The sequence below is a fragment of the Nilaparvata lugens genome, chromosome 6 (genome assembly GCF_014356525.2).
Source record: "Nilaparvata lugens isolate BPH chromosome 6, ASM1435652v1, whole genome shotgun sequence".
Lineage (NCBI taxonomy): Eukaryota > Metazoa > Arthropoda > Insecta > Hemiptera > Delphacidae > Nilaparvata > Nilaparvata lugens.
Window position 1 is genome coordinate 19,580,023 of NC_052509.1, and position 27,772 is coordinate 19,607,794.

General features: G+C 35.9%; 1 protein-coding gene across 1 annotated transcript in view; it reads left to right on the plus strand.

Moving 5' to 3' along the window:
- Positions 1-703: 703 nt before the first annotated feature.
- LOC111054104 (discoidin domain-containing receptor 2) overlaps positions 704-27,772 on the plus strand; it is a 150,806-nt gene continuing 123,737 nt past the window's right edge. Inside the window, exon 1 of the mRNA XM_039431380.1 lies at positions 704-953. The gene's annotated coding sequence lies outside the window, so the exon portion shown is untranslated. The remainder of the gene's footprint in view (positions 954-27,772) is intronic.

Genomic DNA, 27,772 nt, shown 5'->3' on the forward strand with positions numbered 1-27,772 from the left:
TAGCGTACTGTATTCATTCTACTTTCGGGAGCTTGAACTGTATTCGGGAGCGGGAATTGTATTAAACATGAGTAGATTAAATGATTGTTAATTTTTAGCAATGGTAAAACATCAAGCAGAACAAACTGATAAACTGACTGTGGACCATTGTATCAGTCTTGGTTGTCCAGATGACTACATAAATTGCAATATAGGTTACATATACAATATTATATTGATCATGATTTTTGTTCTGATATTCTAAGATTTTTGAGTGCCTAGAAGCAGTCTCAAAGTCATTTCAGATACACTGGAATTTATCAGATGCGACCTGAAAACTGTGACTCCTCACCTGAGCCAGCCAGATCACTCGCATTTATTTTTCTACTATAAAAATGTGTAGAGAATTAAATACAGGAGCGATGTCTTCCAGGAGAATAGAAGCTGTGGAAACACACACTTTTGAAAATGTATTAATTCTATTTTGTGGAATAAAGTTTTTCAAGTTGGGACTAATAAGAATCTTATTCCACTTTTCAATGTCCCAAAAACTTTTACCAGTAGGCAGCTATCCGAATGTACGTCTGCTTTCATAAACGCATGAATAAAAGCATTTTTCGCCAAAAAATATCTTTCATCCCTGAGATAGGGTACGCGTATCGTCCACCAATTCTGAGCTTCCTTCCCACAAGTATTTTCGGGACTCAAACCATGAGTAGTCAGTGAGCCGGCAGCTGATCTAGTGATGTGCGCGGGTTGATAAGTAGATCGCGTGCTTTTTCATGATAAACAAAACTGTATCCATTCTATTCAATCCGAATTGGCAACCGAAGTATCATTGATACAAAAGTCTAGTTATTTCCAGTGAAAAACTTGTAAAACAGTCATCAATAATTTTATTTCGCGGAGACTTTTCACCGGCACAGAAGCAGGTGGCTGTCATGTGATTTACCTGGTGCTATGAAATTTATCAGGTATTTTGATAACAATGCCTTTATTTGCTCCAATCTATTATGATTGATGAGAGATACTATATAAGTGATACCTGAGTAGCACGTCATTTAGTTCTTCAATATTCACTGTTCCATCACTGATTTGTAATGTTTCTATTCATTCAACTCATGATAATTAGACAACACGATTATATTACATAAGGCTAATCACATGGCTGCATGACATACTAATTTATATTACAATAATATACATTACATACTGATTGAGGACATCTGTAGGCGAATTCAACTATGTAAAGTGAAATTTATCAAAACGAATTCAAAGCACAGATGGATGATGAAGAGTTTCTGTTGTTTCTGACAGCATATTTCTCGAGTATGTTTTTTTCAATATCAAATTATCGTTGCATATGAGAATGAACATGGTCTATAGCTACGAGGATGACATAAATGTCTTGCATAACCTGATTTCTAAATCCTCATCTTCCAAATGTCAGTAGTCTACTCCTGTAAAATTCTTCAAATTCACATGTTAAAGGGATATAATGATTCGATAAATATATGACTGTAAGTCATAATTATTATTACATATTCATCCACCAGTCTCCTTGATAACGAGTAGAATAGTAATTTTCTCAATATCTGCAACCTTGCTCCCAGAAGTATAGATTTTTACCTCACGAATCTGCTATCAAGTTTAGGCTATTATGTTTTGGGTAATGGATTACGGTATATCACTTACATTATTATTATTTGCAATGCTCAGCTCTATCATGTTTGCAAAGAAGCTGATCTCTTGAAAAGAGCATCCTCGAAATTTCTCAATGAATGAACATACAAATTCATTTTACGTTGATTATTTCAGCTCAAATATAGAGTTTTATAGAAAGATGAGCACTGGCTCCGATTTCACATGTCCAGTCACAGGGAGATAAAGATTCGATAAATGTATTACTGTGAATCATTTATCACATTTCCAATTGATAGGGAGTAGATTATTAATTTTCTCAATGTCTGCAACTTGTCCATTGAAATTGTAATAAGTATACCAACAATGATAAGTGAATCATCAGCTCACCTTGAAATATCATATATTCATTATTATCATGTACATCTTAGTTCAAGAAGTTTGTTTTTCTTACCAAATGAGGTTCCCCAAAGTTTGTGTTTGCAGTGAATTAATTGATTTATTAGCATGTTATTGAATGATACTGGGAAAAATCACTTCATCATACTTGTATATTACTGAAAATCAATCAATAACTAATCAATTTTTATTGAACATTAATTACAAAAATCAAGTATATATTGAAGAGAACACACTACTTTACTGAAACTCCTATTAGAGAATTTATACAATCCCAAATTTGAAACTTATGTGATTGGATATTTTTCAATTAGTAATCTTCAAGTCCATGTGCACATATGAGTTGAGTCTGACAACACGGATTATCTTTACGTTTCTCTTTCTATAAAATATGATATAGAGGTAGAACCAGTGTATACTATAATCAAATCAAGAGATTAAGTTGATATTATGGATGATAATGGGATAAAAAATATCAGTGTTATGGGAATAAAATAAGATTATCAAATTCATAAAACTTATCTTTTCATACCCCAGGATATTCATGGAGTATCAAACTCTATTGATCTATATCTAGAAATAATTAAGAACTTAACTACAGTACAATACTTCCACATTTTTACTTTCCTTGCCCTATTACCATAGGTATGTATGAGTGTATGTGCGTCTGTGTACACGATATCTCATCTCCCAATTAACGGAATGACTTGAAATTTGGAACTTAAGGTCCTTACGATATAAGTATCCGACACGAACAATTTCGATCTGATGCAATTCAAAATGGCGGCTGAAATGGCGAAAATGTTGTCAAAAACAGGGTTTTTTGCGATTTTCTCGAAAACGGCTCCAACGATTTTGATCAAATTCATACCTAAAATAGTCATTGATAACCTCTATCAACTGCCACAAGTCTCATATCTGTAAAAATTCCAGGAGCTCCGCCACATCTATGCAAAGTTTGATGTTAGATTCCCAATTGTCAGGCTTCAGATACAACTTAAACAAAAAATTCCAAATGGAAAAGATTGAGCATGAAAATCTCTACAATTATTAATGTTCAGTAACATTTTCACCTAAAATTTAAAATAAGCTCGAAATTCAAGAAAATGTTTTTATTTCAATTGCAAACTGTTGGCAACTGTTGATTCTATTAAATCATTCACTATGAAGAGATAGCAGAGCTCGTGTGTCTCCAGCGTTATAGTCCTGTCACCAGCTGGCTTGGATCTTTGAATAGTAGACTTGAGATGCGCGGGGTCAGATGATAAATTTTCATAACGGCAAGGAAAGTTGTGTGAGTGCGCCACACCAGATTTTTCAGTATAGGATCTGATAAAAACAGATGATTTCCATTTCATTACAAATAGTAATCTAGGATGAGCAAAATTCAATCCAAGTGGACAAATAGTGATGTAAATTTTGATTCAGAAAGACTACCACTACATTGTTATCCTAATTGTGGATCCACAACGTGAAGTAAAACTCGACAGTCTCACATCCCAATCTTCGAAACGTTTATACTAGCAACAAATGCCTACAGAAACAGGCATGAGTTTGTTCATCGAATAACAATTACAGCAATAATTATCATTCCCAGCCGACCAGTGACGAAGAGTGAAATGTGGAAACGATTAAAAAGTAGGTGGCGTCACTTTGTAAATTAAACCCGTAAAAAACGAGCTGCTGCCGAAATTTCCCAGTCACCTCCCCACCGCTTACAGAATATCTGAATGTTTATAGGCCATACGTGCTTCCTGAACTCTGTTTGTATTTTAATTTTCTCGGGTCGAGCCTTTTATTACCCGCTGTTTTTAATCAACGCATGTTTATGACTGGAGTCCCTTCCTTTCGGCCACCCTTGGCCACTTATGGTTGCTTACGATGCCATTCTTATCACCCTCTCTCTCACTTTCACTCACTCGCTCTCTCTCGCTCTCACCCACGTTAGATTCAGTGTGTGCAGAAAATTGCCAAGCTACGTGTTGAGAGCGCAAAACTGATTGTATTTGCAAGATAGCGAGAGCATGATAACTGAAATGGGGTGGGGAACATACAATCAGTGGCTGTGGAAACAACAAAGTGACCTAATTTTTCTCTGTGAATGGTCTCCGCACATGAAACAAGAGCTTGTGAGAACATTGTTTTATTGTAAATTGAGCTTTCATTTCACCTCAAATTTATTTCTTGGTTTCCTTCTAATCACACCCAATAGATATTTTTATTGGCCTTGAATTGCAGCTTGGACAACTAATTTGTCCAAGAGTGTTTCGAGCGAATGTTTTTCCTTCATCTTTGATAAGAAAAATTGACTTTCACAAATGGTAAATGACTGATTATTCAACGAAATCAGAAGTATTGATAATATGCTGTATGATGATATAAAAAATGAAAGCTCTGTATGGAAAAAATATCTAGTACTATAGGCTCTAGTACTCATCTTAGAATAAACATGTTATTGTTTTGTTTCTAATTTAATCGTTTATTATAGTTTAATATTGCAAATAGCTAATCATTAGTTTTTGAAGAATCACAAAAATATTGATATTCTGTATAAAATGAATATGTTTATTCAGGTCTGCTTATTAAAATTTTAAGTTTCGCTTCAAATAATATTTCAAATTGATAACATAGTATTGATCCAAATCAAAAAGACTTCTATCCATTGAACAGTATAAGTTCACTTTAGAAGAAGTTGTAGTTGACCAAGTAACTACTGAAATCTAGTGGCACAATCCTAATGATTTCTTTGACGTCGTCGACCAATCACGATAGAGTAGGCGGAGGCTAGGGATCTAGTTGAATTCCTTGGAATTGGGATCTAGTTGAATTCCAGTACGATCCTACCTGGTTTTATACTAAAGATTCTCTCTAGTACGCTATCTCCCAAATTGTGAGATAATATTACAGTTATGGGTTGAGTTTGAATTCAAAACTATCCATAATCTGCTCCTGTCAATCTGCTCCTGTCAATCTGCTCCTGTCAATCTGCTCCATAATCTGCTCCATCTGAACAATAATTATTTCCACGTTATTGTAAAAAATCAATGAATCCATAATTCATAATTATTCATTATTTATGTTACAAATAATGTGAACAATAAAATTTATTTGTGCACAATAGAAAAATTAATTATTGTTTAAATATAAAAAATGATTATTGTAGCATTGTCACAAAGATAAATTACTTTTGAATAACCAGTCACCAATTTATACAATCGATATAATAAATTTGACTCTCACTTCACATGGAAAATGAGATACAGATTTATAGAGATCCACCCACACATGAGATTAATACAATATGGGATTGAATTTATATTATTTCACAAATCCTTTCACAAAGCGTACATTTTATTCCATGTCTGCAATCAGAAACAATACCTGATCAAAAGTTAATGAAGGAAGTCGAATCATACTCTTCATGAATAGAATTAATTGACCCTCTCTACCATTCAGCTTATTGGAGTGAATTGAAATTTGACATCAGATTGCAAATTCAGCAGAACAGCAACATAGGCTACTGATTCATTTACCTTATTGATCTATGGTGGTGACGTCACACATACCGTGAAGAATACAATTGCCATGATTAATGAATGGTCCGCAGTAATTAATGAAGCCAGATAATAGTTAACAGAAGCAATTATTCGCTAATAAATCGCTGCTAAGCTGACCTGGCTTTGCCGATGAAGTTGGCAAATTTATGGTTCAGGGTGGTTTTGCTCTGTTCTCGACTACCACTACTAACAATAGTTCCATTATTAATCGACAGCCATAACTGTCTTATAAAGCATAACCATTTAACTGGAGCTGATTGTTGAAGTTTGTAATTATGGTTCGTGCTTGCTGGTCTAGTTGTTCTACTGATTCTGATATCCGGTTGACTTGATTGCGATTATTAGAACTGTGTTGTATGAGAAGTTTGTCTGATGTAAATTGATATCATTTTTCAACATCAATCATCACGAATTCTTAATAGAAATCTCATTTTCTTGATAAGAGTCGTCAAGACGTTCACAACTCATACTAAATAAAAATTCTTCTTTCAAAACTATAAAAGCTCTAATAATGTTCTATGAATATTTCTTATTACATATTCCTACATCCAATTGATTGGAATTCTATTTTCATTCATCGGAGTGATCAGGGATGGTGTGACTAGATGCTGATTTTTTTGATCTATTCAGAATATTCTGTTTTGTTTTATTGCGGATGATGCCCACATGAGATTCTTGCCTGTAATGAAAAGTGGAAGGATGGTTTGATGAGATGATCCAACGTCCATGCCTACCGGCGGGATTCGAACCCGCGACCAGGTAGCGCTAGCCTCTTCCAGTATTGATGGAACCCTTTTATACAATACATCACTAGATTTCAAGATTTTATATTTTCTAATAATTCTTTCAATATAAATTACTCTTCATTCTCATGTAATGTTAATTCACGTCGAATTTCTTAATGTAATGCAACTCAGTTCTTATTCTATATCAATTGAAATTCATAACTATTCTGAAAAAATAATTTCAATCTTTCCCTTGTAATTCTGGATTTCTTAATGTTTCTCAATGTTGTGAAAAGTTTTGTTTTCTAAACAATTTTAGATCAGACCTAATATTTCAAATATTGAGATATTGGTCTTCATTATGCCACATACCTCCCATGAAATAAAACCCCTATTGCCAAGATACTAGGTTATTTCTAGAAATTATCTTATCTCAATCTGCGGTGATAAACCCGAATATCCTGGTTTTTAGTTGGCTATTGTCATGCCCACAGGCGGTGAAGAATTAAGTTGACAAATCCCTTTAAAAAGTCAAACTGTGGTCGCCCTTTGTTATCCCTACACACAGATAAAAATCACAAAACCCTCACAGTAAAATGGCTACAGAGAGAGCACCTGGTCCTTACCTTCCTCCCTCCCCCACCCAAGTTATTGTGAAGCCTTCACCTCGGATTATCTTCGAAAACCATAAAGCCCTCCCTTGATTCATATAAACTTGCTATTCTTTCTTTATTCGGCTTATTTGTCTGCCATAAAAGCAGTGAATAGGAAAATAAATCATTCAACAACAAAAAATAAAATGAAATAAAAATGTCTTACTCATGGTTTGACAAGGAAGCGGGTTGGAAACGTAGTCCATATTATCTAGGTTCTTTAGTATTCAGTCGGAGTTTGAGAACTATGAAATTGAATCGAATAAGAATGTTAAGAATTTGGTGAATAGAACTCCACCATTTGATATATGATTATTGATTGAATATCTGGAATACAGTACCCTGATGTCTCAAGAATATCCATAATTTTAAGGACTTTTTCATTTTCTATAACAGTCAGTCAGTCAATCATGTATTCAAACAGCGTTTTCAATCTCTTAAACAGTACCCAACCTCTACATTGTCCTATATGATAAGATATTAGAACCTTCATCACCAATAAAATGATTACAATTTGAAATGTTAGTTGAAGTTTATGAATGAACCATGGAATAACATATTCAACCATAAAGTAATCAAGTATTATGTGTATCTTCCTGAATCCCTGCAATGTAGAATCGATGTAGTATCTATCCACAGGAGTGCATAAAATAAATGAATATTGTACTCAAGTGAATACACAGCGCTATTGTTTAAGTTTATTGTTATCTCGATATTTTACGCTCCGTTGTGTCTTTTGAAAGTGTTGTCATCGAGCTGGTATGAATTTTAAAATGTAATATTCCATATAAAATGGAGTGTAGAGAGCTCTCACAATACAGTGCACCTCAATGGAGAGAATCAAGTTTATCTTGATGACGACAATGTGTGCATTATATGAGCAAGTCGCTTCTTTCTTCCACTTTGAATTCCATTTCCTCGTTCATGTCTCTTTTTCTCTCATTCTTCTGTTTCACTCCAATGGTTTGGTGAAGCGTTGGAATTTTTCCATCGGACAGTAATCATCAATGAGGAGTTGTTCATTCTGCTTGAAAATATGTATTCAATAAGGTGTGATGTTATTCATTCAAGCATTAATTTGCAGAGATATTACATGAACAATTTTCATTTGAAATCAGTTCATCAATGTATATTTTCTTAATTGAGTAGAAGGCATAGTCGATCATGAATGGAGCAGAGAGGAAACTCTCTGTTTAATCGTTGATGATTTCTATACTAGTTGTGGTGAATCGAAACTTTCAGCATGCTTTTGAATCATTCTTTCATTATAGACTTCTATTTTGATAGATTCATTGACTTTTCACTGTTTTAACCCTCTATACACTAGTGACCACTTCCTAGATAAGAAGTTTCACAAGTAATATATTTAAAATAATGAATTTCTCTACAACCATTTTCAAATGCTTCTCGCAAGTATTGTTTCTCTTCATATACTTTCAAAATCCTATATGTTAACCTTTACTTCAATCAAATATTATAAATTTAAAGATTTAATTCAAAGAGTGAAGATCTGCATGAGAATGAAATTTTGGTTCTATTCATATTGATTTCGATTATACTGTTTCAGTTCAACACAGTTCTGATCAATCAATTTGCTCCCTCTCTCGAGCGCTGGACAAATACAATAAAAACTAATGTACACTTCAATTTACATCTATTAATATTACTTGAGTTACCTATCCTATTTCCTACATTGTTCACAATACAAAACATTGTGTATGTAAATGTACACAAATGTAAAAACGCCCTCCACAAACAATGGATCACAGCTGTGATCGCTGTTGTCGGCAGAAATATTACCTTTCACCTATAATCTGTTTGTCACCCTAGTAAACTAGAGCAGCTGCCAGGGAGAGGAGAGTGATCCAGTTGCATGCTTTTCCACTGCTTTCTCTCTTCTCTTCTCTTCACTCCTCTTCCTCCCTCTCCTCCTCTCTCTGCCAATCCAAACAACTTGGAAACCATTCAAACTTGAATTCCCATTGTGAGTCGCACCCTGTAACCGTTAGCCGTTATTTGGTTCACACCCGTCCATCAATTCATCTTTCCTCGTCGATTCATTCTGCAAAACGATACATCATTTATATCGGATTGATTTAGGCCTGGCGTTTGACCCAGCACCCAGGCCTAAGCCTCAACATGTGTGTCCTATTTATTGGGCCGAGATTTAAGAGTATTCAATTGGTATTCGCTCCTACCCGGTTCCGGGAATAGTTGACAGAGCAAATGGGTCGACCGTTGAAACTGAACGTTGGTGATGGATGAATTTTGGACGGGATGAAAAATGAAGAATTTTTGCGTTTTTAATCGAAATATACTATTCAGGTTCAAGGACGTTTAGATCGGGATTAGATAACGAGCCGGTGCAGCCTTGTATGTTATTTGAATAACGACAATTTGCTCTGACTTCTATGGGTCAGAACCAACCCAGTCCAACCCACTCAATCTTCTCAATAATAAATGATCATGTTCGAAGTGATTTCAGAACCAATATTCATGAAGTATATCTTCCGAAGTATATTCTGAACTATATTCAGAATCGGTATCCTAAAGGAATCTCAAAATAGTAGAATACTCGAACTATTTTTTGAATAGTTACTCAAATATTTTCTTTCATTGTCAAAGCTATTATAAATTTGAATAGATCAGTCTAAGTGACTAACACACAGTTTTCAACACACCTATCGGTAACATGATAAATTATGAATATGTCATTGAATGTTTCTGATATACAAGGTAAGAGGTAATAGCTGAAGTTATTATCCATAATAAATCTATTAGAATAGAAGGTGATAACTGAGGTTATTGTTCATAATAAACGTAATAAGATAGAAAGCTCAATCCCTCGAATGGAGATTTGAATATTTCTAATAATATTCAATGAGAGCTACGAATTTTTCACGATGATTTTTAATTCAAAACTCAGGTTGATACTCTTGATATTCACTTTTTCAAAGATCACATTATTTCAAATGGCCGCCCAATTCAAGTTTTTGATAGGCACGTCACTTCAATCTTTGTGGCACAAAAGATCTCATCAGACTCAATCAGAGAATAAAAGATTATCCCAGGAATAGACTACTCTAACAGACATCTTCGCTGAACAAAGGCAATCTAGATAAAAACTAGCAAACATAAAGATTAGAACTATTAAACTGGCTCATTCAACTATTGATCTGTTTTTTTGTTGACCCCAACTCCAGAGTTCAGCTAGTGAATTGAAATTAGTGAGAGAAAAGGTAACTTCGTTGCTATTAGAATGTAGTACCGATTCGAGTCTCTTCGGAATGAGTGCTGGTTTGCCGGAGAAAACTTGGATTGAATTAATTTCAATTTGTTCGTTAATTAATTGCAAGTCTGTGTTTATTCGCTTCCGTGGAAGTTTCGAGTCGAAGTCGGAGTTAATTAAGCGGGCGCACTGAGTTTTTCTTCCGTCTATGAATAGCACTTTAACTCTCTGCTGGCCACTGAGAATGAATGAGAGAGGAGTGGAAGGAAGAGGAGAAGAAGATCGGCGGAGAGGAGGATGAGGTGAAGAAGTAGGAGGTGGAGGGTCACTTTATATTTTCCAATGTTCGGTGGCAACAGAAGAATTCTCTTGCTGAAAACGGCAAAGCAAAAGCTCATTATGAGTGGGCATTCGAGTTTACTGGGGCATAAGTACACTGTTGGCGGAATTTTCGGAGAATAGATTTAAAAGTAATTATGAAGCAAACAATTTTGCGCTCTAATTTATTTTGATACTTTTTCGCTAAGGATAGTGTACTCGTGGATTGTTAGAAAGATTAAGTATAAATCTTTCATGTTTAATCGCCTATTACCTTATTGGTGATTGTGATTGATTATAGTATATTATCACTCATTCCATTGTGACTCATATTCAATGTTTTATCAATTATTGATGCTCTTATGTACTGTACTCTAATTTCAAAAGAGAAGCATGAGAGGAGAAATCTTTTCAAATGTATGGGAAAAATGCACGGTACATGAAAAACACTTATTGTTGAAACCAACCAAATAATAATCAACATCAAATTTTAAGACGACAGATTTTCAGAATAACAATACACAAATCCTCAAAAGGATTATGTATATCACAATCAGTAATAACATTTCAATTGAAAACATTCTCTTCCACATATCACAGAGAACAATTTTATTCCAGATTGAAAAATGAATGAAAATACCAGTTTTGTAGCTCACAGGTACCTGTAGTCTTAATGTTTTTATGCTCGAACGACTATTAATTTTTATCGCCCACTTTAATCACCTGAACCAATTTTTCAATATATGAGTAAAGAGATGAATAGAGGAAGTAACTCATTGGAAGCTCTAAATATAATGTTAGGCCTACAAGAACAATATTCCCTCTGAAAGGTAGTGGAACGATAGAAGGAAACTTATTGAGCGATTCTTTTGTCTCCAGGGTGTTCCCAGACTTTAGTCTCTCCCCACCACTTTCCATGTTTTATCACCTGTCCAGGAGTCAAAAACTTGTCCTAAACGTATTCAAGAATCTCGATGGACAGGAAGCTTCAGTCTCAACTCATTTCTTGATGCGCTTCGAAATTAATGCGGCATGAAGCTAACGTTGTTCATCTTAATTGGCCGAGGGTTGATTTTGCCAGCACCCCGAAGAAGTGAAATAACATTTTCGAAATTGTCTTCGTCGGCAGAATTGCGCCGAATGTGCGAAGATAGAATCCGGCGGCCGCACTATGCTAATGGCTCCCGTACCTAAGGATCGACTATGAATATTAAGTAGGCAACTTATTTACTTTGACAAGGACTTGTTACTGGAGGCAGGCAGGCAGCCCTAAGCCCCTTCCGCGTTTCTGCTTGCCTCTACACGGAGTGACGCCTCGGTTCTTCAACTTACCCTCCTCCTCTTCCACCATCGCCACCTCTCCCTGCTCCTCCCTGCTACTTAGTTCGTCTTTCTTATTAGTGAGTAGCAACCAGCTCACCTAATCCGATTTGCAAGAAAGCGATCACAGCTTATCGGATTCCAAGTCTATGAAAACCAAAAACAACTTACAATCTCTTCCTGGAGGGACAGAAATGTCTTACGGCATTACCTGTTGTTATCTGAGAAAGCTAATGTCTTCGAAAACAGTTTTTCTCAACTTGTAGTTTCCTTGGATACTGATTCACTTGATAGCTTGATAGCCAGGAAATTTCAAATCGAAGTTTGAAGTAACAAGGATTTTTGTTCATCTGTTGAACTTATGGAAGTCATATATTGGATTATATTGCATGAGTTCGTATTATTTTCATCATTATTTTCTTTTTACATTTGTATTTGTACAATTTTTATTGTCAAGGAGACATATTTGGGGAAACCCGTTGTCTCCATTGTGAATAAATAAATGAACATAGATTATGGAATTTTCAATTTATTAAAACACACGAACAAGACAAAACAAAATGACAAAGAATTACAAAACAAATAAAATACAATAAAATGTTACAAATATTAAAAACCACGGGCTTTGTGGTTGGGTTGGAGAAGAGAAAAAAAGAGAGGAAGATACCTAGCCAACTATGGTTTCCCATGTAAAAGGCAGGCAAAGAAGAGAAGAGAGAAGTGATGAGGAAAAAAGGGAAGGGAGAAATGGGGGGAAGGAAGAAAAACAGAGGAATAGATACGCGAAATAAAGGAAAGCGAGTCCATTGAAAAATGAAAAAAAACTAATGAAAAAGCAATGCTGGGGCAGAAGATTGGAATATTGGAGTTTGAAATTAACATATTGATTTACGGGCCTCAAGCACTCTATGAGGATGATGATTCTATTGATTTATTCCATTTGCGAGAACAAATATAATATTATCTTGTATTTGAAGTTATTTGAGGATTTGAGTGGGATAAGTGACTACAATGGTAACAATTTGGTAGGCAATAAGAGTTTTTTCAAGCTGAAACAATCCAATTCCTATTCTCATGAAGAAACATTTTCCAAATAAAGTAAAATACATCACATAACCCAAAAGAATAAACCATAGTAATACAATATTTCACAAACAAATAGAAATACAGTTTATCATTACTACGAAATCACGAGAAAAAAACACCCAGATGGAACAAGGTGATTTGAGAGCAACAATGGATAGATTTGTCTCTATTGATTAATTGAGTGCTTTATTCAAAGTGGAAAAAAGTAAGATGGCGATTTTTATATGAATAGAATCTTTCAAGAAATGCAAAAAATTCATCAAAAAGCTCATAGTGAATGTTATACTGTATACTGTAGTATATAAATCAGCTTCGTGATTATAAATCAATAAAAGAAAATATCGTCAGGTCTCAGCAAGGACGAGATCACTCAAAACGTATCGCATATTCTAACAAAAATTTATCAGTTAACAGTTATCAATAAATTACTCAAAATAATACTTTGAATCCATTAAACCTTTGATGGAAGAACTGGACTGAAGACTTCCACGATTTGAGAAGGACTCCGGTTAAATGATGACTTTGATACCTCGTTATACTTTATTCTCAGCTGAGAATATTGAGACCGTTCGTGAGAATAGCACGCTTCATTTGAGTTTCGATGCGACCGGAATTCTATGCCATTAGCCACACAACAGCTCCGATAAACTGCTAGCAGGGGACGTGTTTCCGTCCTTTTCGAGCTCCTAAAAGACAAAAACAGCGCGCATGATTACTTACTTCATTTGTTCATGAGACGTGTGCCTAGAACTATGTAGAACGTTGTATGGACGTGTGTCGTCGGCTGCTATTAGCGTTCGTAGTACAGCATTTTCATCTCTAACCTGCACACGTCTAGGCTTCGAGAGAAACATGGCGGGAACAAAGAGTGTGAGCCCCAGGGTGACTGGGACAGCCGTCCCCCCCTACTTATACCACCCCAAACCTATTCTGACCTAGTGCTGAATAGAACGACGTCCTCCCACACTCCAAATGCAATTCTATAGTTTCGTGTGTCTAGGCATACGTTGAACTACTGAAAAGGGTGAAACCACCCTCGAGGAGGGGTGCGCTGTTCAATGCCTCCTCCTCCACCTCCCTCCTAACAAACATCACCGACCTAGAAATTGATCCGTCTGGACAGATTCAGGGAACTACTCTGCATTCTGACTGCTCTAGTTTGAGCTAGCTGTATTACTACCCCTATTGAGCTCACGTGGCAGTCGACCATATGTCGTTCAATGTTTTCCTATGCGATTTGTATCTTTCTGTAATATTGGAAATGAGATCGGCTGTCGAAATTGATGAGTGTGTTTTCCAAGGTTTTCGTGAACAATGAAATTCAGTATGCAGTATTGGCTTTTCGATAAGTTCAATGAATGCGTGTTTTTGTACTGTTCGAGTTGACCATACTGGAGAAAATGATACTCCAATTTATTATGTAGCATGACTTGGACGAAGTAATGACCATTTATTGGAAAATAATTTGAGCATGAAATTTTTCAAATACTTTGTTGTAGCATTGATAAAAAATCGTAGCAAATAGTAATCCAAATCGAGTACTGCAACACAAAGCAGTTGACCACTTTATCCAATTGTTTCTAGAATCATCTAATTTTGCTTTGCATTATCTTTCGAGTTTTCTCTACTCCTTTCTGAACTCTGAATTGAATGCATTTGAATAACTTCATTAATCATTATTGGATTATTTGATTTAATTTTTAGTTCTTTTTCTTTTGAATCAGTAGATTATTTTGAAAACCAATAGGATAAAGCGGTAACTTGTTCCAGTGTAGTGGTCGTAGTAGATTATTTACTACGATTTCCACTCATAGATCAATGCAGTATACTTATATCAGAAAATACGTTCATGGATCATGAATTCAGGAATACCTACGTAATTGGTTAAACACATATTATTACAGTGATTAGGAAAAAATATTGTGTGTAGAAATGAGAGAACTTGTCATTCTCATTCATCATTTCTTGTAATTAATTTCTATTGAATCTTAAATTGATAGATGTCTCTTACTTGTAATCGTCAATATCACTCTTCTAAATTGTAGTTTATCTTCAAGATGGAGTAAAGAAGGATTCATGAATAAATTAGCTCCAATCATTGGAATATCCTCCAACAACATTATTCCTTCCAATCTCCTTTGTCACTCTTTAATATATTCGTATAAAGTATAATATATTTCTTGGTCATCCATCGGAAAGCTAAGTTGTCCTGCACACATCACTAAACCCCACTATCGTCAAAAATATTTTACTCCACGAACTCAATGCAGTTCCGATCTATCTCATTTCACCCTTCCACCTTTTCGCTATAAATTATGAATTACTAGCTGAAAAAGTACAGGAAATGAAGTTATCGAGGATGATCGTGATAGCGATGATTTTTCAAATTTGGCAAAGAGTGAATATTCACGAATAATTCAAGGTGAGCAGCTGTGCTTTTGATTGATGTGCTCCGAACTAGAAAAAAGTATGATTGACGAAGACAGACAAAATGAGGTCGGTTAGAAATAGAAACTGATGTACTACTATATCTCTTCCAAAAGCATCCTCCTCTTCTTCTTTTTTCCTCCTCTTCCACCTTCTCCACCTCCTCCTCATCCTTCTTCTCCTACTTCTTCTCCTTTCTCCTCTTCCTCACCACTCTCCTCCATTTCCTCATCTCGACCATTCCCCTCTTCCTTCGCTGTCCCTCGTGTATCAAGGGTTGTAAATAATAATATTGCATCTCCAATATATCTCGCCGCTACCCAGCAGCATGTAGTCGCGGTTATTTCCCCTCTCGTGTAATACATTACTGCCTTCTGGACCAAATCGCTCCCCTTTCTGCAGATTCATGCACTTTGCATATGAAAGGCGCCTGATGCTTTTGCATCGAATATCAGTCGGCTCCAATATGATACAATGTATAGGTATATGATACAATACGATACATGTCCTTGTATTATAGCCTTAGACGCAGTGCACTAGATGATTGATTGTCTTTGCACGAAATTCGGTTTCAGTGCCAACCAAAGTACAATATCAAGATTTATGTGCGTGGTAATCCTTCATCATGTCATCGTGAGATAATTTAAATATTTATTGGTGGCTTTTTGATGGATATTGTTAAGCCTCAGGATGGGTATTATAACACTATTGTGGTGTATTGACAACCAACGATATTATTTGATTTCTTTATGTCAGTCTATAGTGAGATTCACTTTACACTCCACTGGTAGCCATTGGTTAAATGAGAAGCATGGATGCTATACATCATAAGTTCTGAAAGTTCAAAGTAAATCTCATTATCGCTCTGAATATGTACACTATCAATATAAATTCTTATCTAGTACCGAAGAGAATAGGAATACATCCCGTTCTCTGTGCTAGTACAATTCCAAAGGTTTCTCATGCAAGCTGCTTGTATCAAATAGGAACAACCTTTGACTTGAACTATAAATATGCAGAATTAATCTAAATTAAGTCTCACCAATCAAAGGGTTTGAACTTGTACCGTGAAAACAGTCACTAGTGAATAGTATTCGACTAATAGAAATAGAGTAGCCTTGTCTAGTTAAATTTTTGTTAAGTCAAATCCTTGATGATGACCATTCTATTTCTGTTTTTCTTTATATTACTCTATGTTTGGAAGGAATACTCTATTATTTTCTCTTATATACTTCACATCATGCTGTGTCTGATATTCTTCTATTGATTTCTCTGTTATTTTTTTTTCTTCCCCTCAATTTTATTACTTCTCATATTTAATACAATCACATTGTTTCAGGTAATTGGAGCATATAAACTCTATTCGAAGCTGAAGTGTTTGAAGAAAATTGAACGTGCTCAAGCATTCGTGACAGGCAAGTCAATTATTATACACAATTATTCAATAATTATCTCTAAGTAATTTAGCTAGTAAGACCCTCCAATAATCTGTCTTTCAAAAACAAGATGTATGTATACCTGTGGGTTTACCACATGGATTTTCACCTTTTGTCTCCGTGAATAAATAAATTAGATGCAATGGAAGAGGCATTTGAATGATAACTATCTTGAAACTCACATAAACCTATAACTATTGGTACAGTTATAGCCTACTTAGAAATTCTTTTTTGAATAATTCATGTCTTAATAAATTTGAATTCTACAGTTTTCCAAAAGTGGAGACTCTCTAACGAAAGTAGACAGTGTCCTTCATAATTGAATAGGCTTTCCGACCATAGAAATGAGCTCCCATTGAATTATTGAATGAATCAACTGGGAATTCTTGTACGGTTCACACGCAGGGTAGGCCTAATCGAAAGGTCGGTAGAGCCAACTACTATCTAACTCCTGGAGCCTATCTAACTCGAGTAGGTTGATGAACTCTACTGAATTTTAAAATACCTCAGAATTTAATTTAAAATACCTCAAAAACTTCAGAATTTCATGCAGACCTTACTACACAACATTTCATGTTTATTCCAAATTCCATGGCACAAAACATTCCAGACTCATCAACCACCCTTTGGGCTCATATTTCCATCACAGCCGAAACTATTCTTCACTCATCAAGCATTCCGGCCACACCCTACATACAACATATCAGGTGATAATGCAAGTGATAAGGTGGTGTGATAAGGCTTATCGTGAATTGCATGTAAAAATACGCCAGTCACGCTGCTGCGTGTGAGCGAGTGAGACAGACCGTAAGTGAAAAGCATAATTTGCGTCCGCGAGTCATTAATAATTTTCAAAAGGCGGGAAATAAATTGAAGTTATACATATTGTGTTGTAGTTGTGGCGGCGCCGATTTATTGCGAGGTGAATGAGAGTGAGTGAGAAAGACTGAGGGAGAGAGTGGCGCTCTGATGAGCGACTGAATGCGAATGAAACGGCTCCATTAATCTTGTGTATCTTTTTTGTTGTTGCTGACTCCATTAGAGTTAGAGCTATGAGAGTGGAGGAGTAAGAGGAATCCGCGGACCACAGAACAGCTGATAGTGTGGCGCGTATTGTTCGAATCTATCTTCGTGACATGGCGCCAAGTTGTACAGGCAACAATCAATCTTGGCAGACCTCGAAATAACGAAGTGGGCCTTCGAGGTGCAACGATCTGCTCCAGTGGATTTGCCAGCAAACAGCACAACCGCGACTCCATAGCACAACAGAACAACCTGTGCGCTCAGGATTGCGCTGTGAGAACCGTCAATTTGTTACCGAATGTTGCTGTGATTAATTGAAATGTCCGTGGAAATCAAATGGCTGGTGGAAAGTACCGTAATATGCTATCTCTGAATTAGGATTAGAAAGGTTGTGGGTGGGACATACTGTTGTAGTACACTTCATCGATGTCTAATAGACTCAAAAGCTCAATCATACCTTGTAGACTTCTACAACTGATATTGTGTTTACGAAGCCGATTGGGTAGTTCGATCTCACTAGGCATCAAACCTGCATCACTGTAGAAATCAATCTGATACTAACTGATATTTTGAAATTAGAGTGACTTCAATAACATCTACTTATATCCAGTTACATCAGCCTCTTCCATTTTGAAAGCTCTTTAAGTTTCATTCTGTCCATTGAATTTATCAATAAGTGTTGAAACCTGTTACCTTGTGAAAGAACAAAACTAGAACTACCGATATGAATGAACTAGAATTACAGTACTTGAACTAGAACGTTAATCTATCAAAAACAATTATGATCATGATGACTTTATAACGCTTACATGTTCATTTTTATGGAGAAGTAATATATTTTTGTACAAATCTGATCTGGAATAGCTGTCGATTTTCCAAGCAACGATTTTAGCAACGCAAACACAGAATAACAGTGATGGAGCAACCCCATATTGAAGATTAAAATGTTTCTATTAACTGAATTCAATACAATAATTGGAATTGCTCTCGTAATCCGCATATCAGTGATGAATAATACATGTGCGTACTTCGAGTAATAGTTTTACAAAATTATAACGATAATAGTTTTACATACCCAATTTTGTAAGTGCCTGATACATCGATCAGCCTGGATACGATATTTTGATATCAATGACAATATGTCATCTCAGACACTCCAAGTTTCTCGTAAAATTTTATTCTAGATATGATTTTGGTTGAATATGTTACCTCTATGAGCATCATCCCTACTTGAAATTGTTCTTGTTATGGAATGAAAAACATGAGAAACTTTCTGAAACTTGAAGTTACAAACTCAATTTTCTTGTTTTTTCAAGAATTCCTCTCATTCCACTCCTCAAGGCTCAATTTAATAAGCTTTACAACACTGAATCAAGTTATGACGTGTGATTGTACTCCGCAAGTGAGATTCGTCCCCACTTCAAGACCAAAGTTCCCCTAGTTTTTGCAGAACACACCGAGGAGACCTTTGGGGCTGTGTTTTTTGACAGAGGGCTGGGATTAAGTGAAATATCGCCACGAATATTATTTTCGCGGTCCCTCGCTGAGCTGGGGTCGTGACGGGCTAGAGGTGATGTGCACCGCCATTTCTTCCTTAATAAATGCAAATCCGTTTATTGCTTGTATAGGCAGTAGCACCAAAAAAGTTCTTAGAACAAGGCGTGCGGATTAGAGAAAGGGGATCGGTCAGCTTGAGGGAGAGGGTGGATAAACAGAATGCTCTTAAGGCGGATACGATTGTGGTTGTGTGCAACATATTGATGGAAAGTGTAGGAAAAGCCTACGTCGATAGCCGGACAACAGAATTTTACCTTAAGGGCACTTTGTAGACAACTTTCAATTGAATGGGTACTTCCAATGGATTTAAACAAAGCAAGCGTATTGAAATTACTGTTATTCTTGTAAACTCGTGAATGATACTGATCATAAATTAGTCAGTGGTATCGGATGGGTACCTCAAACCGTCAGTCCCGGCTGAAGTATGAGAGTGAGACCCATTGATGGCTTAAATCAAATATTCAGGCGAGGTGCTACCTTCCCGCAAGGGATTCCCTACCAACGAAAAACCATTCGAATTCACTTTTCACTATTGAAATAATTTGACTTGTATATAGCTGATTTGGGTGAAGAAATTAACTCCTCCATGAGAAAGCATGGACGACTTTTATCATTCGACACTTGAAAGCTTTGTAGTCAACAAAATTATTATCGAATAATCTCTAACACTAGTGAGACATTGGAAGTTGAGATTTAGAACGGAATCAGACGGTAGAGTATGAGAAAGATTGTAATCAATTATTCCAACACTACTGCATAAATAAATTCATTCCAGGTTTGGAGCTTATCTGTATTTTTGAAAAATCGCAATTCTCATACAACTAATCCACTTATCTGGAGAGCTATTTTTTCCAGAATTATCTCCAATTAGCAGTAATGCATACTGATTTGAACAAGCTGGAAATTTCAATTTCCATCCTCTCTCATTCATAATTATTATGACTATTGTGACGCCATAGAACCAAATTAACATAATGTCATATGGTAGGTAGGTGGTGAGATAATTAGAGACAGTAATCACAGGACTAGGGGTTTGTGTAGAGCGGTCAATTGAAGAAAGAGAGGTGACATGTATTTGATTACGATTATTCAGTACTAATAAAAGGTTCTGTTGTTTTAACAAACTATGTAACCTTCTCTTTCATTAAACAGTCACTTCATCAGCAGTGCGACTCAAAAACTAACTTTGTCTCTGTTTGTTACGTGTAATCAGATACGTTTGATTGATTTACTGTCTTCGTTGCAAGCATTGTTGTAAATGATTGGTGCTATCCTTGTTGCATTCCACCTGGTCTACGCTCATTGATGGTGAGATTCATTTCAAACTGTCAGCATTCCTCATAAATGAGATCAATGCTTCCCATCTTACCAATGCTGACAGTTTGCTCTTTAGTGAGAACTGGCAGTATTCCGTATGAATAGTATCAATGCCCCTCCATATATTCCATGCTGTCAGTTTGAAGAGGCACACACGCGAGCGTGTGTTAACGAGTGCATTCTGTTGTGGACTGATACGTTGAATTGACTCAGCTGATGATGGTTGACCGAGTCAACAGCACCTGCTGTACTCCCTTTGAGTAAAGTCCACTGCCTCCGACCCAAATTCGGAAACCGAGGGACTCTCATTGAACTAATGACTATTTATCTAAGGAGCTAACTGTCTGTGGTGTGAGTCACACTGAAAATGAGAGAGGATAGCTCTTGTTCCATAGTTAACACGTGTTATAACTGTCCCATAGTTATGTCCCGTACAACTGGCCCGTGGTTTATAAAAGAAATATGGAAACATGTGTTTATAATGAGTGGTGTGAAAGGTGGAAAGAATTGGAAAGCAATAACTGTTCCTCAGTTCTTCAGTTACATGTTTTATAATGTAAAACTGTATAAAATTTTCAATGGATTGGTGTATCATATCCCTTGAAAAGTGATGATCAAGTGACAAATGTTCATTGATCAAGCTTAGTAGAGGATGATAGTTCTGGGGATGATATATTATTGTGATGAATGAACCTATTCTTTGATCACATAGAATCAATGTACTGTACACTATCTCGATGTAAAATGATTTAGGAATAGTTTATTATCTACATTTGTTATTAGAAACAAATTTTGCAGATCCAGTCGCATAAACAAACACCGATTTTGTGAATAATATGCAGTGATGAATGAATGCATGATGGACATGAGTATATAATTTGTAAAATTTATTGGTGAAAATCAATTTGGTGGAAATGGAGCGCTCATTCTTTTACCTGTCTTGTGAGACACGCAAGTTATTTTATTTTGTATGCCGCATTCGCATTGGCTTCAAAGGGCTTCTTGAAAAGTCAAATTTGACTTGCGGTTCATGCTATTTCCAACCTCTTGCAACGTGTTGCAGTAGTTCAAGTGTTCAGGTTTTATGTTATGTTGTCGGGTGTACTAAGAATAATAACAACAATATTTGCCAGTCTAGAAGTCCTGTAGATGATGTGAATTAAGAGGTTGAAAGGTTGAGAGAGTAGACAGACGATGGCAGCACAATAACGACTGTTCTATTCTAATGACAAAGGCCGAAGCCCTATCGATTGTATTGATCGGAGTATTATTATGCAATTTGTATGAGTGTATCCATCTGTTTTGGCTTTTACTATTGGAGAAAGGTTAAAAATAATCAACTTCAAGCAGAATAATCAATGGTAGAATGAATTATTCACGTAATCTTCAATGGATGAAATCATAGCTTAGCCGTAATCAACGTTTTACTCATGACTGTTATTGGTTTGGAAAATGTTATATTATTACAAAGATATGAATTATAAATTACAACTATATCAAATTGATAGTCAGTTATTTTCCTATCAAATAAACCAACAAAACACTGATATCTTTGATAATATAACTTGTATTTCCAAAGTGACTACCCAACCCTGTTTCGAACCTTCTCATCGATCTAAATTTCTCCATGTATTTCTCTCCCAATAATTATCCTAGGTAATATATACATGCATTGATATTTATTGAGAAAAATTATCTATTACTCTTTTAATAATAGTTTCATTCACCTGTATGAACGCATATTATTATATACGCATATTATCAACAGTAAAAGTGATTCTAACTCATATACCAGTAGTTCGGAGAATAGTAGAACTCGCTACACTCACATCACTACTTACACGCGCCCGCCGTTTCATTCACAAAAACACATACAATTGGTTTTAGAGTATGATGATATACACAATAGGATCGGTGGAGGACGCTGAGAAATAGATTTTCTTCACACTTTTGAGCTAGGATGCACGGTTGAAGAGATAAAAAATCTGAAACTTGAAATGTGGGACTTCGAAAAATATTATCGAATTCTAATTTTTTTTTAATTTTGAACATGTGATATATGAAATAAGACCTCCTTGGAGCGCTGGATTCGCTTCGCTCATTCAATTATCCACTTTCAACATTAAAAATAATCTTACTAACATTCATTCACAATAACCAAGGCTCTAGATAGGAAATCAAGTAGAGAATTTGTATGTTTTCGGGATTTTTAGGAAATCAAGAGTATAATTAGTGTATATTTTTTATACAATGGGAATTTACTGATATTTTAACGTTTCTTAGTTGCTCTCATTACAAGATTAAAATCACATTACTTCATTGAAGTTCACTCCAATTCCATTTAGCTTCTGAATTACATTAATTCCTACATCAGTGAATAATATTTCGTGAAATATAATACTCGTATCTTGCGGAACTTTGGTAAAGATACTGATCCACGTGGAAATTGCGATGTTAATCAAGATAGTCTGTAATGAATAGAGCATTTTCAAAAAATATGAGCTGAACTAGAGGAAAATGCATATTCATGAAATGCTACAGACTTCTAGAAATCCATAGAATCAAATTATGTATTTGTTGACTATAACTAGCTATTAAGCCAACACAACTTGTAGTCTGCTTATTGTAAAGAGAAGGAAATGTATATTATTATCCTTCAACCAAGGAAGAACCCTCAAAACTTATCATGAAACCATGTAATCCGTCTTTCAACAGGATGTAGAGGACAGCCAGAGATATATACTTCAAGTTCAAGGTCAGGTTCAAGTGAACCTTAAAAATTATTTGTTTCCTGACAATGTACAGCCGTAGCCAAGTGTGAAGACAAGTTTTATACCTTTGAAGGAGAGCACATCTACAAACAGCTGCTCTGCTTATCGACAACGTCAACGCGTCATCGTTCAAACACATGAAACAAACCGTAACTGAACCAGGTTGTTGCTTCTTTGGGCACAAAGCTCAATCTTCCATTTTAGAACGAAACTTACCAGTAATAAAACAGGTCAGAGAGGGAGAGAGGCGATGTTGTGCTCATGTTTTTACACACCTAGAGAACGAAATAAAACCGATACAGGCGAGGGTGGTTGGTGTTGTTGGTGTTGTTGTACCCGAGAGGAAAAGATAAAGAATATAAACAACGCAGCAGGTCTTGTCGGGAGACGCTAGGACTTGTTTTACGATCACCCCATAAAATTGTAGTTACATTATTTTCTAATAGCTTGAAGGAAATAATTTGCCTTCACGGTCATATCATTTCGCCAGTAACTCTAAGTAATAGATACATTTAATGGCGATTTAAATTAATCAGACAATCTCTGCCAAGTACCATAAATCTGATAACGCAGAAATTGTTTAGGGCTCCAATCAATAGAAATAAAGGCAAAAAGTATGTTGCTTTAGGCCTGTTGAGCTCTTCTAGGATTGTAAACACTACCAGCAATGCTCAATTACTTTATTGACTAGACACTAGAGTTGAATATTCAGTTTAATATCATCAAATACACATAACAGTTTTATTAATGAATCACAATAATGCTTTTCTCACAATACTTCAGAGACTGAAAGCTGAAAAGAAGCACTCTATAGACTTGCTATGAAGTACAGCTTTCATGTTGTGGTTGTGTAAATCTCTGAGGTTTAATTGATAAATATTTTGTTCCAAACATTTTTGTAGAAAAATTGTTAGAGATCGATATTTTAAAGATAGGATTACCTGTATCATAGTCAGAATTTGGCCACTATTTGACTAGCATTCATCTATATTTCTGGCTTTATATGCTGAGGACGATCTTTCATACTTTAATATCATATTCTCATTCCAAATTTTGTCTGATACTCAAAGAGGGGTTTCCATAGCAGAAAGTTTCATTTTCTGTTCAAATTGTTGTTTCTTATAATTTCGAGGTTTGAATAACGTGAATACTCTAATATATATTTCCCCTCGTTATCATCACAGCTCAGATTATTTGTTGATACAACTGATTTTTCCTGAGAATTCTCAGCAGGAGAATTTCTTAATGTGAGCTAAGCTGATCATTTTCTCATATTGAAATCTTCGAACTCGAAGATACTGGAGCAAAATTTATATCTCAAATATTACCCTTCAGACATTCTGAGGATCTCATTTGTACTAGTGTTCAAAGCAGGTCCATTTCCAAGACACATTTTTCTCCATTCGAGTCTAATTTAGCATTTCCATCCGCGCTGAAAACTGATGAGTTTGAGAGTGATTTTTCGACAGTCACGTCTGCGTTTAATCAAGACGCGGAGTGGATCTCATTTCAGGAACCGGGTTCAGCGACTACCAATGAGAGAGTGGCATCTCATGGGTGCTCTCAGATAATCAGACACTATTAACAGTGAGAAGACTGCAAGGCAAGGCGTCGCGCCGGGGGATGAGCAATGCCACAGGGAATGACGAACTACGCTGGATTCGGCTTGCTAATTACTGCGGTGTAGTGAAGAGTGCCGTGTTTCCGAGCAGAGATGCCTTGCCACTAGAGGCAAGTTGAAAGAAAATATGCAAAAAATGAGGCAAGAGCTGAGACTGGATTTACAGATCCTACAAAGCCTGTAAAAGTTTACAAATTTCTTTGAACAGAAAAATTACAGAAACTATGTAAGAGACAAGTTGAGATACAATGCAGGACAAGATGCATGCTGATTCAAGTGAGACAAGTTGAAAGAAATGAATTGCACGTATCAATTTGAAGATACAATTGAGTGGTGAGGTGTACTTTGAAAAAAAACTGAAGACAAGTGAAGAAACAATACGTTAAAGGTAGATAAGATCGCTAGTATATTTTGCTGAAAAGAGTTGATGTGATAAATAATTAGACTACAGTCAATAGGAAAAGTTTGAAAAATTTAAGCATAAAAGCAATTTGATGCAGATAGCAATAGGACAATTTGAGATTCAAGAACCCAGTTCAGAAGCATCTGACAAATTCAAAGACAAGAGGCACAATGGGCACATAAAAAAAGCAAACGCATGTAAGGAGGCAAATTGAGAGATAAGGAGCCAGTCTGGAAGCAAGTTGCAAGAAGCAAGTTTAGTGGCAAGTGGCAAGGCAAGAGGCGAGTTGAAAGGCAAGTTAAGTGGCAAGTGACGAGGCAGTGAATGCGACTGAAACGGCTCATTGAGTTTTAAGACAGGCAAGCCGCACTTGAGCTGCACTGGTTATGTTTTCACTGTTCCCAGTCATTATACGGCTTATTTGCTAATCTCCAGCCCTCGTCTCATTTCCTCTGTAACCGAGTTTGATTACGACAATCTTATGTCGTCGCTGATCTCATCACAACAACCCCAACAAATCAAATATGTTTGTGTTTACTTTTATATGTGAACGACTTTATTATATGCACATAGGAAGCGTTACATTTTTCATTCTAAGATTGAATGCCTTAATGATTAATGTCAAATATAACCAACATGCAGAAACTAGACTTCATAGCGATAAAGTAGTGAATATAAATGATTTTAGATTTCAGAAGTAATTCACTGAGTTTATAATACTGATACAAATACTTCACCAATTTTGTATCCATAAACCTCGATTAGGGTTCAAGTTATTACTTAAATATATTCATTAGTCTGTATCAAAAGTGTTGATGTTGAATTAAATCAAGTTGCCCTCTTCTACCTCAGTAACTTCTAGACTGTAAATTCTCAAATCTTTTATTGCAGGGCAATCAATTTACACAGAAGCCACGATTGAACCAATCAGCAACATTCGTGTGCTCTAGGAGTTCTAGAATTCTAGAAGACTCCGCTGATGTAATTTAAACTCGATTTTTCCTCTGGAAATAACACTTTCTCTTAGGTCGAATAGCACTTTCTCCGTGCTTGGAATGGGGTAGAGGAGGAAACGGAAACGTCAAGACGTAGTAATGAAATTGTACAGTTCTAGGTGGGTTAGTTTGATTGTATGGTGGGAGGGAGATGCTAGGTGCAAGAACGGGAAAAGGGAGAGAGTGTAATAGACGAATATAAAAAAGAAGAAGAGGTAAGACAAATGGGACGATGTAGATTGGAAGGAAACTGGGAGGGAACAGAAAACTGACGGGAGGAGAATGAAGGGAGAAAACTGAGAGGAAGAAAGAAGGATGAAAGTGGTAATGAAAAGAAGGATGGTAATAAGATGAAAAAGAGGATTATTTTCTTTTTATATTGAATAGAAAAGGAAAGAAAACAATTAGAATAGGAGCAAAATAATTATGAGAGAAGAAGAAGAAAAAGAATGTAACAGTATATGAAAAAAAGGAGAGAAAGAAAGAAGAAGAAGATAAGTAGAGTATAAGATAAGTAGTGGGAGGAGAAGAATAAGAAGAAGAAGAAGAAGAACAACAACAACAACAACAAAAACAAAAACAAGAAGAAGAAAAACAAAATTATCAAAAATATGAAAGAAGAAGGAAATGTGGTAGAAAGAGAATAATATTGAGAAGAGAAAGAAGACGAGTGGAAAGATGGATATAGAATGGTAGAAGAAAGTAATAAGATAGAGCAAGGAAGGCTGGAGAAGAGAACTACAGAACTTGCAAGACGAAGGTGAAGAATGGAATGTATGGAGACGGGGGAAAAGAGAAAGAAGAATAAGTGTGGATAGTAAAATGCAAAATTGAATTAAAGAAATATTTAGAAGGAGAAGTATAATATTGTAAGTTGCTTAAGAATAAGACGAATAAAACAGAAACGGGGAAAATATAAAAACTCCAATAAAATAATATGAAGGATTGAATAGAAAATAATGTGTAGGGAACGAAGAGAAAGAAGAAGAAGAAAGAAGGAGAAAGTGAAGGAATAGATGGAACAAGCGTATCTCCCAGGAGTATCTGCACACGGAAGGGATATAAAAACCGTCATAAATGTGTCCCTCTATTCGTGCTAGGGAGGGGAGGAGAGACTTAAGTCTGGTGGGCTTTTGCAGAGAGAAGAGGAGTAAAGCGTGACAATTTATGCCCCCTGTCGAAAACCCCTTCTTAACCACCCCCCCCCCTCCATCAAAGGCCCCAGTGACATGTGACACACCAGCCAAACCTTGAGTCGTACCCTACCTTTCTCAACTACTTTTCAGTGCCACGCACCGGGCTTTTCCCTTTTTCT